This window comes from Oratosquilla oratoria, chromosome 25 (genome assembly GCF_046742065.1).
Source record: "Oratosquilla oratoria isolate Oo_2021 chromosome 25, ASM4674206v1, whole genome shotgun sequence".
Classification (NCBI taxonomy): Eukaryota; Metazoa; Arthropoda; class Malacostraca; order Stomatopoda; family Squillidae; genus Oratosquilla; species Oratosquilla oratoria.
Genome location: NC_134801.1, coordinates 12,517,972 through 12,535,692, shown reverse-complemented (window position 1 = coordinate 12,535,692; position 17,721 = coordinate 12,517,972). Strand labels below are relative to the sequence as shown.

The 17,721-nt window shown below is 39.4% G+C and overlaps 1 protein-coding gene across 1 annotated transcript in view; it reads left to right on the top strand.

Annotated features, from left to right (window-relative positions):
* LOC143038780 (serine/threonine-protein phosphatase 2B catalytic subunit 2-like) overlaps positions 1–17,274 on the top strand; it is a 172,453-nt gene extending 155,179 nt beyond the window's left edge. The window contains exon 14 of the mRNA XM_076208318.1: positions 17,105–17,274. The gene's annotated coding sequence lies outside the window, so the exon portion shown is untranslated. The remainder of the gene's footprint in view (positions 1–17,104) is intronic.
* The last annotated feature ends 447 nt before the right edge of the window (positions 17,275–17,721 follow it).

Genomic DNA, 17,721 nt, shown 5'->3' with positions numbered 1-17,721 from the left:
TGAGCAAAAATAGGACTCGGTGGGAAAATGAAATCATGGACTTAAGAAAAGAGGTCATTGGTTTAATTGATTGTTTATCTAAGACTAACCATGAAATTTCTGACCTGAGAAAAGCTAACTTGGATCTTACAAACGAAATTAAAGAAATGAAAAGAGACATAAATGAACTGAAGAATGATAATGAAAAGAAGAAAACTAATGATAATAACAATAGCGAAAATCTAAAGCAGGAAGTGAACAACAAATTACAAGAATTGACACAAAAGATCGAAGAAAACTTAGGTGGGGACAGTATCCAGGAAATTAAGAAGTGGAAAGAAAATATTGAAAATAAAGAAATTGCTTTCAAAGAAATAGTCAAGCAGCAAATGCAAGATAATGCAAAAGACACAATCATTCAAGTGATTAACGAAAAAGCAAATTGGGTCAGGGACACAGTAGATAGGAAGAAATGTATTGTGGTTTATGGGCTTAAAGAAAAACAAGGATTGGCGAGGTACATGAGAGAAAAAGAAGAAAAAGAGACAGCAGTAGAAATCCTTAATGAAATTCAGGGGGGAGACAGTGATTCAGGCACAGACTTAGAAGAGACTTACAGAATTGGTCGCTATACTAAGGATAGGAATCGACCTCTAAAGATAAAACTAAGGTCACAAGTGGTAGTAGAAGACATATTTGAAAAAGTAGGTAACTTGGCAAAGAGTGAAAAATACAATAAGATATGGATAAAAAGAGAAATGAGTACTGAGGAATTAGAAAAAGAAAGGGCACTAAGAGAAGAAGCAAAGGAAAAAAACTTGAAAAGATCGGAGACAGAATGCAAAGAATTCCAGTGGAGAGTAATAGACTTGAGATTAAGACAATGGCGCTTCAAAACGAACAAAACAAGGGAAGAAGAAACCAGGGAGAAGGAAGAAAATTAAAAGTGGCCTATACCAACATTGACGGACTAATTTCGGGACTGAACGAACTCAATGATTATCTGTTAGAAGCAAAACCAGACATAATGGGAATTGTAGAGACTAAACTAAGAGGTGAAATACCATCCACTGTTATCGGACAAGGTTTATACAACTACTGGATAAAAAACAGGGACAAGAAACAGGGAGGGGGAATCATGTTCTTGGCCAAGAAAGACCTAAAGGTGACAAAAATTGCAGAGGGCAAAGGTAATGCTGAATTGATCATGATAAAAGTCGAAGGCAAGAATATGAAAAGTAGAAAGTTTGTGGTGACTTATGTGCCTCCAAAAACAAGCGCTTGGAAAGAAATCGAACATACAAAAATGCTAGATGACACAAGAAAATCACTCAATGAGATACTAATGGGTAAGGGTAATCTGGTAGTTATGGGGGACTTCAATTGCAAAGAAATTTGTTGGGACAGCATGACAGTGCAAGGAGGAGATGACTCGTGGGGCAATGTACTGCTAGATATGACCATGGAGTACACAATGACCCAATGGGTCAGTGAACATCACAAGGTACAGAAATAATGAAGAGCCATCGAAACTAGATCTAATATTTACAACAGAGCCTGAAATAGTGCATAAAGTCCAGTATGAGACACCAATTGGAAAGAGTGACCATGTACTCATCGAAACTATACTAAAGGAAGAAATAGACATAGAGAGGAACGAAAAGCATAGGAAAGGAAGACTGAGGTACAACAAAACAGACTTTACAAAACTAAAGACATTCTTCCGGAATGCAAACTGGGAAATATTTTACAGGGAAGAAACAGCAGTGGAAGAGAAATGGAATATATTGATGGAAAACTACAATGAAGGGGTAAACAGGCATGTACCAAGACAAAAGCGAGAGAGAGAGTACATTAAATGTTGGTTCAACAAAAGATGCAGTGAGGCAAAAGACAGAAGGGACAGAGCTTGGAAAAAGTGGAGAAAAGACAAAAAACAAAGCAAATGGCAAATTTATGTTAACTATAGAAATGAGTATGTTAATGTGAGAAGAGAGGAGAAAAGGAACCATGAGAAGGATATTATAGACAAATGCAAAGAGCAACCCAAACTATTCTATCGGTATGTGAATGGTAAACTTAAAAACAAACAGGAATTGGTGAAACTATGCCAAGGAAACATAGAATACACAGAAGATTTAGAGATGGCCGAAGTCATGAACAATCACTTTAAATCTGTTTTCACCAGAGAGAAAATACCAAATTGTGACATAGACAAAAACAAGAAATCTCCCCTCATGAATGAGTTTACAGCATCACTAAAGGAAATATCAGAACATTTATCAAGGCTGGATGTCAGAAAATCACATGGCCCGGACGGTATTGCAAATTGGATTCTAAAGGAGTGCAAAGAAGAACTAACAGACAAAATACACATCTTAATAAACAGCTCACTCAAAGAAGGAAAGATACCCGAGGACTGGAAAAACGCTAACATTGTACCAATACACAAAGGAGGAAACAAAGAAGAACCCACCAACTATAGGCCAGTATCACTAACAAGCACCATAGCCAAAATTTGTGAGAAAATAATCAAGAATAGATGGGTAAAACATCTGGAAGACAATGACATATTAAACCCAAGACAATTCGGATTCAGACAAGGAAGATCATGCTCCACAAACTTAATATGCTTTTACTCAAGACTAATAGACATAGTGCAAGAAAGAAATGGATGGGCTGATTGTGCATTCCTAGACTTGCAAAAAGCCTTTGACAAAGTACCACACAGAAAACTACTAAAAAAACTGGAACACATAGGAGGAATACAGGGAAACCTACTAAAATGGATAGAGGACTTTCTGACTGGTAGAAAGATGAGAGTAGTGCTCAGAGAAAAATATTCAGATTGGAAAGAGGTGATCAGTGGAGTACCGCAAGGATCTGTGCTGGCACCAATAATGTTTGCTATCTATATGAATGACATGGATGAGGACGTGAACTGCTACATGAGCTTCTTTGCCGATGACGCCAAATTGCTAAGGAAAATAGAAACTGATGAGGACTGTGAAGCACTGCAAGAAGATCTAAATAGGGTATGGAACTGGAGTCAGAAATGGGAAGTGGACTTTAATACTAAGAAGTGTAGCATAATGGAGTTTGGAAAAAGCAAAAACAGAATATCAGGAAAATATACAATTGGAACCAAAGAAGTAAAGAAAGTAGGATCCGAAAAAGATCTGGGAGTAATTATCACGAACGACTTGTCCTATGATATACAGATTAACAAAATTGTCGGGGAGACTTACAACTTGCTAAGATCAATAAAAGTGGCGTTTACATACTTGGACGAAGACATGATGAAAAAAATATTGGTTACATTGATAAGGCCTAGATTAGAGTATGCAGCGACATTGTGGTCCCCCAGTACCAAAAAGAATATAAAGAAAATAGAAAGAATCCAAAGAGCAGCTACAAAAATGGCACCTGCACTTGCAAACCTATCATACGAAGAGAGATTGGCTAAACTGGAGTTACCGACACTGGAGCAAAGAAGAGAGAGAGGTGACCTATTGACCATCTACAGAATCATGAAAGGCACAGAGGTACTCGATAGTGAGAACTTACTTAACTGGGACAAAAGAAACACAAGAGGACATGGAAAGAAAATAAAAAAACATAGCTATAGAAGAGAACTGAAGAAAAACAGTTTTCCTCATAGAGTTTTGGACACTTGGAACAAACTGGACAATGGAATAGTATGCGCAAAAACCATTCATGAGTTTAAAAACAAACTAGACACTGCAAGATACAAAGGCGGGACATCACGAGCATAGCTCCCCTTCCCGCAAAATACAACTAGGTAAATACAACTAGGTAAATAAACAACAGCTGGCTCACCTCCCACTTTTCTCCATTTTCTTTAACCATCTCCAATCCCTGACCCACTACCCTTGCATTTACCTCTCGCACTACCCCATCCATGTATAAGTTGAACAGCCAGGGTGACATAACGCATCCTTGACAAAGTCCCACTTTTACCTCAAACCATTCACTCTCTCCATTTCTAATCCTGACACAAGCTCTACTACATACATACATACATATACCAAGGGTTTTCCCCCTTTCAAGGGAGGTAGCCAAAAAGGGAAAGGCATAAAAACACTCCCACCCATTTCATCCCTAAATACACTCCACACCCCTCCCACCCTCCCTCTCATCTGAGCACCTCCTGGATGACAAGCTCTACTACTCTCATAAAAACTCTTGATAGCTCCCAGAAGCTTTCCTCCTATCCCATATATCTGCATAACCTCCCACAGTGCCTTTCTGTCTACCCTGTCCTAAGCCTTTTCCATATCCATAAAGGCCCAAAAAACATCCTTCCCCTTTCCTATAGCTTTCTCACATATCTGTCTTACCACAAAAATCTGATCTACACAACCTCTACCCGTCCTAAATCCACACTGTTCCTCACCAATTACTCCCTCTGTTCCTCTCCTAATCCTCTCAATTAAGATCCTCCCATAAGCCTTCCCAACTACACTTAAGCTAATCCCTCTGAAACTACTACATTCACACTTGTCCCCCTTTCCCTTGTAAAGTGGAACTATACAAGCACTCCTCCAGTCCTCTGGCACTCTACCTTCTCTCCAGCAAACATTGAATAACCTCACCAACCAGTCCACCATCACTGTATCTCCTTTTTTAAGACATTCTGCATGGCATCCATCCAGACCAGGTGCCTTACCTGCTTTCATCATCTTAACTGCTGCCTTCACTTCATCCTTCCTTATTTCTCCTCCATTTTCCTCACTCATCACGGTCATTTTCTTAGCATTTCCCACTGCAACTATCTTTCCCTCCCTATCCTCCTTCACATTTAGCAACTCCCTAAAATATTCTGCCCATCTTCCCCTTACTGCCTTCTCCTCCATTATCATCTCTCCAAAGGCATTTTCTTAGGTGGTGGCAATTAAACTCGTCTTCCTTTTCCATTTTGAATTCATATATTTTCTTGATAAAATTTCTCCAGCAATCTTCTCCAACATATAGCTATTTAACAAATTGAATTTTCCTTGAGTTTGACAAATCATGAATAAAGTTATAATATTTTAATCTATTGATAGTTTACTAAGGATCAAACAATAAATGTACAACATTACAACTAAAATAGTTTTGGAATGTCTTCATTCCCGCTTCTAAACTAACAAAACCTGCAATGACTTTAGAGCCCAAGTAAAGGGCTTAGCTAAAATAAACTCTGGCAGCCTTGTCCATACAATCTTTAACATTCTCCCCACCATAAGGGGCAAAGCCACTTATTTCCACAAGTTAACTACATTTCAATGAAAGGATGTCACACAAGTTAACCCCTTCCATACGGTGCCGCACACGTAGGCGTCATGAGGAGCAAGTGGATTCGCGACGCTGCCATATCGGCGTCTTGATTATATTTATTGTAGTCGCCCCTGTGTTTTTACATTCTCCCAAATGCGCCCTTAATCCCATTCTCTGTGGTTTTCAAAATTCGCGGGTGAAAGAGAGAACGATCGATATAAGCGGCGACTATATTTTACGATGCGAATATTATTTCGTTACGTCGTACGGCTGGCATTGGCTGCTGCCCGCGAGATTTAAGTCCCGTATTGAAGTGGTTAATAAGTAGGTGAGGTAGACCATGTACCCACAAGTTAATAAGTAGGTGAGGTAGACCATGTACCCACTTAAACAACCCTTCTTGAAATCAGCACAGAGTAAATCATGACCTCCTAAGCACTTAAAATAAATATGCAAATCAATTTAAAGGATTCAATACCTTCATAGTATAGACATTTCAAAAATCTAGTTTTTGAGGCCTCTTAATGGGACGACCTCTCCTTGAACACACATTATCATCAATAACACTTGTATTAGAAATCTGATCTGATAACTCCTCAGCAGTTGTATCCATTCCCACTTCAGGATTACCAACTACTGGTTCAGAAGTATCCTTTAAAACATTAGACAAATGAGAATTTATCTCCAAATCATGTAGTCTCTGAATTGATCTATTACACCCTTTCTAGTTTTAACATCTACACTAAATTAAACCATCCCTTCCAGGATATACATTTACAATCACTCCAATAGGTCACTGCAATCTAGGCATATTGTCTTCCTTGTTTAGTACAATGCTACCAACTTCTAATTTCCGTTTCTGGTTAAATCCCTTTTCAACAGGGGAGAGATTTGCTAGATCATTTTTCCTCCAAATATTCCAGAAGTGTTCTAATCCACAAGTCCAAAATCTTTTTTGACTAATTAACTCTTCAGAAGTTACAGTATGTGGTTTGATATCAACAGGGGGGTTAAATGTTATAGTTCTACCATAAATAAAATGGGAAGGAGTTAGATAATGGTCTAAATCTGGTTTATCACTAAATCTGGTTTATCACTTTACTCCCAAAGTCTTTCTTAACGCTAACTTAACTGACCCAACAAATCTCTTGAACCATCCTCCCCACCATGGAGACCTTGGCACATTGAACCTCTTCTTAGGTGCTAAGTGTCCAAATACCCTTTGTACTCCCATGGAGGATGCAACAAAGGTTTTTGCATTATCTGAATAAATTACACTTGGAATAACTCTACGAGCTACAAATCTCCTTAAAGTCAGCATACAATCGACCAATGACATAGACTCTGTGAGATCAAGATGTGCTGCCCTAACTACAGCACAAGTGAAAAGTAATATATAAAATTTCTTTCTTGGAAAATCAGCACTAAATAATGGGCCAGCAAAATCTATTCCTGTAACAGAAAAAGGGGGTGCTGGACTAACTCTCAGATCTGGTAAGAGTGCAGCTGGTTGACTGCATGGACGGCTGTCATGCCTACAACAATTTAAACACTCTTTTACTAAAGTTTTGGTTATTCTCCTTAAACTAAACTTATAAAATTCAGTTTTCAGTGATGAAATAATACTATCAACACCAGCATGTTGTAATAACTTATGTTGAAACTGCACTAAAACAATAGAAAATTGTCCTTTAGGAAGAATTATTGGGTGTTTGGAATCATAAATCAGAAAATTGAAATCTACCTTTAATCCTTACAACACCATTTTTATCAATAAATAGGTCTAGATTTCTTAATTTAGAATTCTAACAGACTGACCTTTGCTTAGACAAAGCCTGAATTTCAATGGATAATTCTTCTCTTTGAATAACATAAATTAATCTTGTCTTAGCATTATCTAAATCTTTAACAGTGAAATCAGTATTTTTTATAGGAACCCCTAATGATTTAACTTTACAATTGTGTTAAACCTTAAAACATATCCAAAATTTCTTAACAGCTTATTAAGATTATTGTACCTCTCTACATCAAACATGGAAGTAGCAGAGTGAACAGTTCGACATACTAAGTCATCTTCAAGTTTGTGGTCCACAGTCACATTGTAGTCTGTATGAGTATCACTATCTTGAATGATAAATGTGGGATCTGCAAATTTACTAGGACCATAAAACCAGAAGTCATTGTCTACAAGTTCTTCTGCTAACAAACCTCAAGTCATTAAATCTGGAGGATTATCTACTCCCCAACAGTGATGCCAAAAACTAGGAAGGGTCAACTGTTGAATCTCTAACTCTGTTGTTAACATGTACATATCTTATCACTGAATTACTCTTATCTTTCCTAAAGCAATAGTGGAATCTATCCAACATGTAATTTTATTTTTTTCTCAAAATCTAAACCATTTACAATAAATTTTACATATCTAGCACAAAATAATGCACCCATAAGTTCCAATTTAGGAATGGGGAGTTTCTGAATTGGCACTACTCTAGTTTTAGCTATGACCAATGATGATTGACTATTATTATTGATACAAACTCTAATGTATACACAAGCCCCAAAACCTTTTCTAGAGGTATCTCCAAATCCATGAATCTCAATATGCTTAATACCTTTCCAAGGTACATTAACCAAATAACTATATATATTCAGTAAATTTAAATCTTGCCTACTTTCTCCCCAATTCTTAAATTTGTCTTCCAAGTCAACTGGTAACCCTTCATCCCAAGATAAACCTAATTTCCAAATATCCTGAAATAAAATCTTGGCATACATAATAAAGGGACTGATAAAGCCACAAGGATAAAAAATCTTAGCTATCAGACTCGGTACAGTTCTTTTAGTATATGAAATTTCAACAGTAGAATCAAAATTGAAACTGGAATAAGAAAGTACATCAATATCATTAGACCACTTAAGACCTAATACAATATTGACTTCATCCCTTACAATATGTATTTTTTCTCTAAACTTAGAATTTATTACAACACTATTAAAAGAAAGTTTCTTGAGAGATATTGGTATCAACCATAATATATGCTGTGCTATACTTGCTAGCTACTACTTCTACAGTATCGGCTCCACTGAACCAATTATCAACGTACATATCTCTTTTCAAATCTTGAACAACTTCACAATCAGGGTATTTACTTAAATGGTGTTGAATAGTGGCATTCAGAATAAATGGACTTAGTGTTACCAAAAATAATTCTATTGAATCTCGTGTTTCACTCTAATTTCACCAGGCATAAAAAATCTAAAGACATTTTTATCCTGACTTTTTACACTAATTTGCAAAAACACTTTATATCAGCACTAACCACTTATAGCCAATGCCTAAATCTGATCAATATCTTAACCAAATCTGGGTTAAGAGAGGGCAATGTAACCATACAATCCTTTAGGAGAGATTCCATTGGGTCCCTTAGCAGATGTGTCAAACGCTGGATGTAACTTAGTAGTACTACTACTTAGTACTACTAGGTAAATACGACTAAGGATATATATATATATATATATATATATATATATATATATATATATATATATATATATATATAATAAATGTAACATAATGGAATTTGGAAAAGGTAAAAAGAATATCAGGACAGTATAACTTGATGAAAAGGAAGTAAAGAAAGTGGGATCTGAAAAAGACCTGAGGGTGATTATCACAAAAGATATGTCCCCTGACAAAGATATAAACAAAATTGTTGGTGAAACTTAACTTGCTAAGATCACTAAAATTTGCTTTTACTTGGATGGAGAAATGATAAAATACTAGTCACAATGACAAGGTCTAACTTGAAGTATGCAGCAACACTATGGTCACCCAGTACTAAAATACATACATATACCAAGGCTTTTTCCCCCTTCCAAGGGAGGTAGCCAAAAAGGGAAAGGCATAAAAACACTCCCACCCATTTCATCCCTAAATACACTCCACATCCCTCCCACCCTTCCTCTCATCTGAGCACCTCCTGGATGACGGGTCATCCCTGCACCCTGCCCACCGCCCTGCCCACCGCCCTGGGTCAGAAGCAGTGTCGCAAGACACAGTACATCCACAGCAAGGCCGCTTCATTTAATCGGCGACCCCCCCTCTCCGTCCCCCTTTGCATATAAGGCGAGGACGGGGAGAAATCCCTTCGGGCTGCGTCAAAATTTACTCACACATACTACCCCACCCCCCATCATCCATATACAACCATTCTCCACTCACCTCTGTCTTCCGTCCTCTCCCTTCCTTCCTCAACAGACATTCCCCTCTTCCCCAAAGCCCCCTTCACCCCATCCATCCACCTCATCCTAGGACGTCCCCTCATGTTCACTCCCTCCACATCTGCCTTCCATACCTCTTTTACTAGTCTTTCTTCACTCATTCTTTCCATGTGTCCAAACCATCCTAATATTCTTTCATCAACCCTATCTCCCAAATCCTTTTTCACCCCTGTTCTCCTCCTCACCTCCTCATTTCTCACTCTATCCAGCCTAGTAACCCCCACCATACTTCTCAAACACATTCAAACTCCTTCTCTCTTCTTCTCTTATGTTCCACGTTTCTGCCCCATACAGTGCTGTTGGCACAATCACTCCTTCATACAGTCTCCTCTTCGCATCCATTCCCAAATGTCTATTCCTCATTACACTCTTTAAACCACCAAGACATTTACTCGCTTCTCTCAATCTACATTCTACCTCCACCTTCACTCCACCTTTTCCTGCTACACTTGCACCCAAGTATCTAAAACTATCCACTTCCTCCAGTCGCTCTCCCTTAATGTTCACTTCCATTCTACTGCCACTTTCACCCCTTGTACATCTCATCACCTTACTTTTACCCACATTTATCTTTAGCTTTCTTCTATCACATACTCTCCCAAACTCTGCCACCAGCTTCCTCAATCCCTCCTCTGACCCTGCCACAAGCGCAGTGTCGTCCGCAAACAACAGCTGGCTCACCTCCCACTTTTCTCCATTATCTTTAACCATCTCCAATCCCTGACTCACTACCCTAGCATTCACCTCTCGCACCACCCCATCCATGTATAAGTTGAACAGCCAGGGCGACATAACGCATCCTTGACGAAGTCTCACCTTTACTTCAAACCACTCTCACTCTCCATTTCTAATCCTAACACATGCTCTACTACTCTCATAAAAACTCTTAACAGCTCCCAAAAGCTTTCCTCCTATCCCATAAATCTGCATAACCTCCCACAGTGCCTTTCTGTCTACCCTATCATAAGCCTTTTCCAGATCCATAAAAGCCCAAAAAACATCCTTCCCCTTTCCTATAGCTTTCTCACATATCTGTCTTGCCACAAAGATCTGATCTACACAACCTCTACCCGTCCTAAATCCACACTGTTCCTCACCAATTACTCCTTCTGTTCCTCTCCTAATCCTCTCAATTAAGATCCTCCCATAAGCCTTCCCTACTACACTCAACAGGCTAATCCCTCTGAAATTACTACATTCACACTTGTCCCCTTTTCCCTTGTAAAGAGGAACTATACAGGCACTACTCCAGTCCTCCGGTACTCTACCCTCTCTCCAGCAAACATTAAATAACCTCACCAACCAGTCCACCATCACTGAACCTCCCTTTTTCAGACATTCTGCATGACATCCATCCAGACCAGGTGCCTTACCTGCTTTCATCATCTAAAATGAATATAAGAAAGATTGAGAGAATACATAGAGCAACTTCAAAGAGGGCCCCAACACTATCAAAAATGTCATATGAAGAAAGATTGTCAAAACTAGAACTACTGACTCTGGCAAAGAAGAGAAAGAGGTGACTTGTTGACCATCTACGGAATTATGAGAGGTGTGGAAATCCTTGATAGAGGTAACTTAGTAAATTGGGATAAGAGAAACACAAGAGGACAGGGAAGGAAACTCAAAACCTCAAAAAGGACAGTTGCAGAAGAGACCTGAAAAAACAGCTTTCCCCACAGAGTGGTGAATGTATGGAACATACTAGATGAAACAATAGTGTGGATAAAAACAATACAAGAATTTAAGAGCAAATATGGCGAGATACAGAGACTGACACCACAAGTGTAGCTCCCCTTCCTGTAAGATACTAGGTAAGTACATACCAGTATGCATATATGTATATATATATATATATATATATATATATATATATATATATATATATATAATATACATACTGGTATATATATATGTAAAATTCCTATTACAAGGGAAATACAAAGGTGGAAGCTGTGTAAATGCTTGTGACACAAGTGTAAAAAAGATAATTTCCTTTTATAAGGAAAATTCAAATAAAGAATTTGCAAAACTACATGCAACACATGTAGTAATGGTGTGGTTGTGTTTACAAGGAACATACAAAGAATAAAGTTGTGAAAATACATGTGACACATATAAAAGAAAAATAAGTCAGGCAGAGAGATTGTGTGGTTCCCAAATCTTTGAACAACATTCTACCTCGAGGCAGTGATTATACCCTCCCATGGTGCCAAATTGACTGAAATACCAGATGTTGCTAATAACATCAGTAGATTTCTAGAATATCTCCACAGACATATTCTTTACAATTATGAGAACAAAGTATTACATAAACCAAAGGCTCTTTCTCCCTTACAAGGAAGTTAACCCCCCCCCCCCAAAAAAAAAAAGGCATAAAATCCACTCCCACCTATTCCATCCCCACATGCTCCACTCCTATCAACCCCCCTCCCTCTTATCTTGGCTCCTTCTGGATGATGTGTCATTCCTGCATCTCACCCACTGCCCTGGGTCAGAAGCAGTGTTGCAAGACACAGCACATCCACAGCAAGGGTGCTTCACTAAATTGGCAACCCCCCTCTCCATCCCCTCATGCAGAAATGGAGAATACAGGGAGAAATACTTTTAGCATGTCTCTATTTTTCACACATACTCCCTAACCCCCATTCCCCAAGCACTCCCCTTCATGCATCACAGCATCATCCATACATAACCATTCTCCATTCACCCCTATCTTCTATCTTATCCTGTCCTTCCTCAACAGACATTCCCTCTTTCCCAATGCTCCTTTTACCCCATCCATCCCTCTCATCCTTGGTTGCTCCCTCATGTTCACTGCTTCCACCTCTGCCTTTCACACCTCTTTTACTAATCCACCACTCATTCTTTCCATGTGTCCAAACGATTCCAATACTCTTTCCTCAATCGTATCTCCCAACTCCCTTTCCACCCCTGTTCTCCTCCTCACCTAGTTTCTTACTCTATCCAGCCTAGGAACCCCTATCATACTTCTCGGGCATCTCGTCTTAAACACATTCAAACTACTCTCTTCATCTCTTATGTTCCATGTTTCTACCCCATACAGTGCTGTTAGCACATTCACTCCTTTGTGATTGTGCTTTCCTAGATCTACAAAAAGCTTTTGATAAAGTCCCTCACAAAAAAATAATAGGAAAACTGGAAACCATAGAGGGGATACAAGGTAAACTATTGAAATGGATGGAAGACTTTTTGCATGGAAGAAAAATGAGGGTAGTGCTCAGAGATAAACTTTTACTTGGGAAGAGGTAATAACCATAGGAGGAATACAAGGTAAACTATTGAAATGGATGGAGGACTTTTTGCGTGGAAGAAAATGAGGGTAATGCTCGGAGATAAAAATTCTACTTGTGAAAAGGTAATTACTGCAGTCCCACAAGGATCAGTGCTGGCTCCAATAATGTTTGCCTTTTATGTAAATGACATGGACGAGGGAGTGGAATGTTAAATGAGCTTCTTTGCAGATGATGCAAAATTGTTAAAGAAGGTGAGTACTGAAATGGACTGGGACTCGTTACAGAGAGATCTGTAGAGGCTTTGGGAATGGAGTCAGAAGTTGGAAGTGGTATTCAACGTAAAAATGTAGCATAATGGAGTTTGGAAAAAGTAAAAAAGGACATCAGGAAGATATGAAATTTGTGAAAAAAAAGTCGAGGGATCTGAAAAGACCTAGGAGTGATCACAAAAGATATGTCCCCTGATAAACATATAAACAAAATTGTTGGCAAAACCTATAACTTACTAAGATCAATGAAAGTGGCTTTTACCTACTTGGATGAAGAAATGGTAAAGAAAATACTAATCACATTGATAAGGCCTAAATTGGAGCATGCAACGACACTATGATCACCCAGTACAAAAAAAGAATATAAGGAAGATTGAGAGAATCCAGAGAGCAGCTATGAAGATGGCCCCAGAACTAACAAAACTATCATATGAAGAAAGATTGTTAAAATTGGAGTTGCCGACTCTGGAACAGAGAAGAGAAAGAGGTGACTTGTTGACCATCTACAGAATTATGAAAGGCATGGAAGTCCTTGAGAGAGAAGACTTATTAGATTGGGATAAAAGAAACACAAGAGGACATGGAAAGAAGCTTAAAAAGGACAATTATAGAAGAGACCTGAAAAAGAAGAGCTTCCCCCACATAGTGGTTGTATGGAACAAATTGGATGAAAAAACAATGTGTGCAAAAACAGAATTTAAGAGCAAACTGGATTTGGAGAGATACAAAGACGAGACACCATGAGCTTGGCTCCCCTTCCCGTAAGATACTAGGTGAATACAACTGGGTCCAATCTCCTATTATCATCCATTCCCAAATGTCTATTTCTCATTACACTTTTTAATCCCCCCAACATATTTACTTGCTTCTCTCAATCTACATTCTACCTCCACCACTCCCTTTCCCACCACATTTGCACCCAAGTATCTAAAACTATCGAATTCCTCCATCCTCCCTTAATACTTCCATTCTGCTGCCACTTTTTCCACTTGTACATCTCATCACCTTACTTTTACCCACATTTATTTTCAACTTGCTTCTTTCACACACCTTCCCAAACTCAGTCATTAACTTCCTCAAACCCTCCTCTGATCCTGCCATAAGCACAGTGTCATCAGCAAACGACAACTGGCTTATCTCCCACTATTCTCCATTTTCTTTAACCATCTCCAACCCCCTGCCCATTACCCTTGCATTTACCTCTTGCACCACCCCATCCATGTATAAATTGAACAGCCAAGGCAACATAACACATCCCTGGCAAAGTCCCATCTTTACCTCAAACCACTCACTCTTTCATTTTTTATTCTAACACAAGTTCTACTAGTCACATAAAAACTCTTGACTGCTCATAACAGCTTTCCTCTTATCCCATATACCTTGATGTCAGAAAATTACACGGTCCAGACAGAATTGCAAATTGGATACTAAGAGAATGTATAGATAAGCTAGAGGACAAGATATATAAAATAATAGATTGCTCACTCAAGGAACGAAAGGTACCACAAGATTGGAAAAATGCAAATATTTTACCTAATACTCTTTCATCAGCCCTATCTGCCATCTCCTTTTCTACCCCCGCTCTCCACCCCACCTCGTTTCTCACTTTATCCAACTTTATATAAAGCGCTACTATACTTCTCGGACATTTCATCTTCAACATATTTAATCTCCTTTCTGCCTCCCTTAAACTCCTAAGTCTCTGCCCAAAAGTGTCATTGGCACAATCATCCCTTCACATAAGCTTCTCTTTGCATCCATTTCCAGGTGCCATGACACTTTCCAATCCTCTCCTTTCAATCTATAATTTACCTCCATCCCTAATGCCACATGCAAACCCAAATATTTAAAATTGTCCACTTCCTCTAGACTCTCTCTTTTAAGATTTACTCTCAGCTAACTTCAATACTCTCCCTTTGTAGATTTCATCACCTTGTTTTTATCCTCGTTTACCTTGAACTGTCTCCTATCACACACCTTCCCAAGCTCCATCCCTAACTGCCTTGATCCCTCCTCTGACCCTGCTGCAAGTGCAGTATTGTCTGCAAATCACTTATCACTTCTCTCCATTATTTCTAACCATCTCCAATCCTCTGCCCAGTATTCTTGCATTTACCTCCTGTACAACCCAATAAATTTATACATGGATGGGGTGGTGTGAGAGGTAAACACAAGGGTAATGGGCTGGGGACTGGAGATGGTTAAAGAAACACCCCATCCCTCTTCTGCTCCTACTCTGTTCTTCACCATGTCCCACACTTCTCTCAGCTTCTCCTTGTACTCTTGCTCCTTTTCCTTATCATTTAAAAAGTTGACTCTATGCACATCTCTAACTTCTGCCCTTTCTCTTTCTCCACCTTCCTTCTTTCTCAACTTACTTTCCACCAAGAAATGATCTGATATTTTTCCATTCTCTCCCTTGAATTCCTCCTATCCTTCTTTTGGATACTACTACATAGTCCATTAATACATTATAAATATCAACCTCACCCCCTCCACCAGCTTTCCCATGTATACTTGTACATGACTTTGTTCTTAAACACTGCAGTAACTATCAGCTCACTTTCTTAACACATCTCTATCATCAACATTCCACTATGATTTTTACCTGGCATTTCCAACTTCCCAACCACTCCATCCGTCAGTATTGGTTTATCCTGTACATTAGAATTGAGATTTCCCAATACTACTACATTTATATCCTTCCCAAAATTGTGCAAATACTCATTTAAAGTTATCCAATAAGCCTTCCTTTCCTCTGCACTCTTTTCACTACCAGACCCTTATGTGCTTACAAAGCTCAACATCTCCCATCCCAGTTTCACCTTTATCCTCATTAACCTTGAAGATACTTCCACTCCACCATACAGTTTTCTATCCTGTCATTTCCTAGTAGAGCCACTCCTTCCCTCCCTTGTCCCCTCCCCACTATACTCCCAAACTCAAAATCACCCCTCCCTTTCAACTTAGTTTCACTTAATGCTAACACATCCATTTTCCTTTTCACAAACATACTGCCTATCTCTTCCCTTTTATTCTCATGTGACCACATTAAAAAACCCAAACCTTCGGTTTCTGGTTGCAAATCTCCCAGAGCCTCTTATGCCTTGACTTTTAGTAGGATATAACTTTTCAGAGAGTAGGATATCTACTCCCATCACTCCATCCCACTTTAGCTGCCAAAATATGACCCACATGGGAAGGAAGCTCAGTGGCAGAATTCTTTCCTCTCCCTGCCACAGGGGACAGAGGTAAAATGGAAAATATATACTCAAAGAAGTGGCACAGAACAGTTTTAAGAGGGAACAACATAGCAGAGGGATAGTCACAGTACAAAAGTAACATCATTCCTCTTATGAGTATTTTACTCTAACATTGACAAAATGATGTATGGCTCTAGTCCATAGGGCCCCAAAACAGTTGCTAAGGTATTGGTTTCATGGTGCTATTCAGTTAATACTGCACAATAACATGCAGTCATTACTCCAATAAGGGGTATTTTTGTATTTGTTGTGTACTTCTCATGTTCATATTTTGCAATCTACATATACTTTCTTCTATGACTATCTACACCTCATTATTCCACCATTCACTACTCTTTCTTCTATTACCTTCTGCCCTTTTCCTCTTTCCTCACTTATCCATCAATCTCAATTTCCCTTGTACCAAAAAATTATCTGACACTCTCCCACTCTCTTAAGAACATTGACATCCAGAACTCTTCATATCATTCCATGTTGTATATTTAGCTGTTTGGGTTTTCTTTTTAATTTATTTGAAATATGGACTTAAGCCTGTAAAGGGCAGATGTCTGTGTATAGCAGAATGATATTGTTTGGTAATAAATAGAAAAAGACTGTAAGATATTGGTGCAAAACAAAGGGCCAGATTTCAATGGAGTTAACTCTATACTAGAATGATGGTATACTCACAAATTAATAATGTTGGGGGTGATAAAAAATGGAGATTAGAAAAATTTTGAGTCTGCCATTATATAATAGGGAAACTTAATGGGGTGACTTGTAGTTTGTGTTTCAGGGAGGCGTGGTGTGTTTCAACTCTAGCTGTGTGGAAACCTGTCATGCTGATCTCAGTGTGTGGCTTGTGAGTGCTGCTGCTGCTGCCTGGCCAGGTTGTGACATCACCACATGTGAGGGGGCAGGGTCCCTCTCCCTGCCGGCCGGCCGGCTCCACGCCCTCTCCCCTCATCTCACAGCCACCACCACACAGCCACCACACAAACAACAACTACAGCAAAAGGGCTGCCAACTGAATTACCAGCGTCATGACCATATTCAACACAGTCACCACCACTCGCTCCGTTGCCATCGGCCCTGGTGTGTGGAATTGGAACTTGGCATGTGGGGCCTGGCAGGAAGGATGCAGCAAGGAGGGGGCTGGCGGAGGGTTGAGTCTGGTAGCAGGCAGGTGGCACGGACCCTGTGTGCTCCAATGTTCCTTCCACTACTACCACCGCCACCGCCGCCACCACTACCACCACCACCACCGCCGCCACTACCACCGCCACCACCTCCACCACCACCATCACCCCTGCTACCACCACCACCAATCCTGCCCTGGTGTGCAAACCTGGCTCAGTGTTTCCCAGGTTGTGGTGATCATCCCACTTCTTCGTGCTCTGTGGACTCCATGAT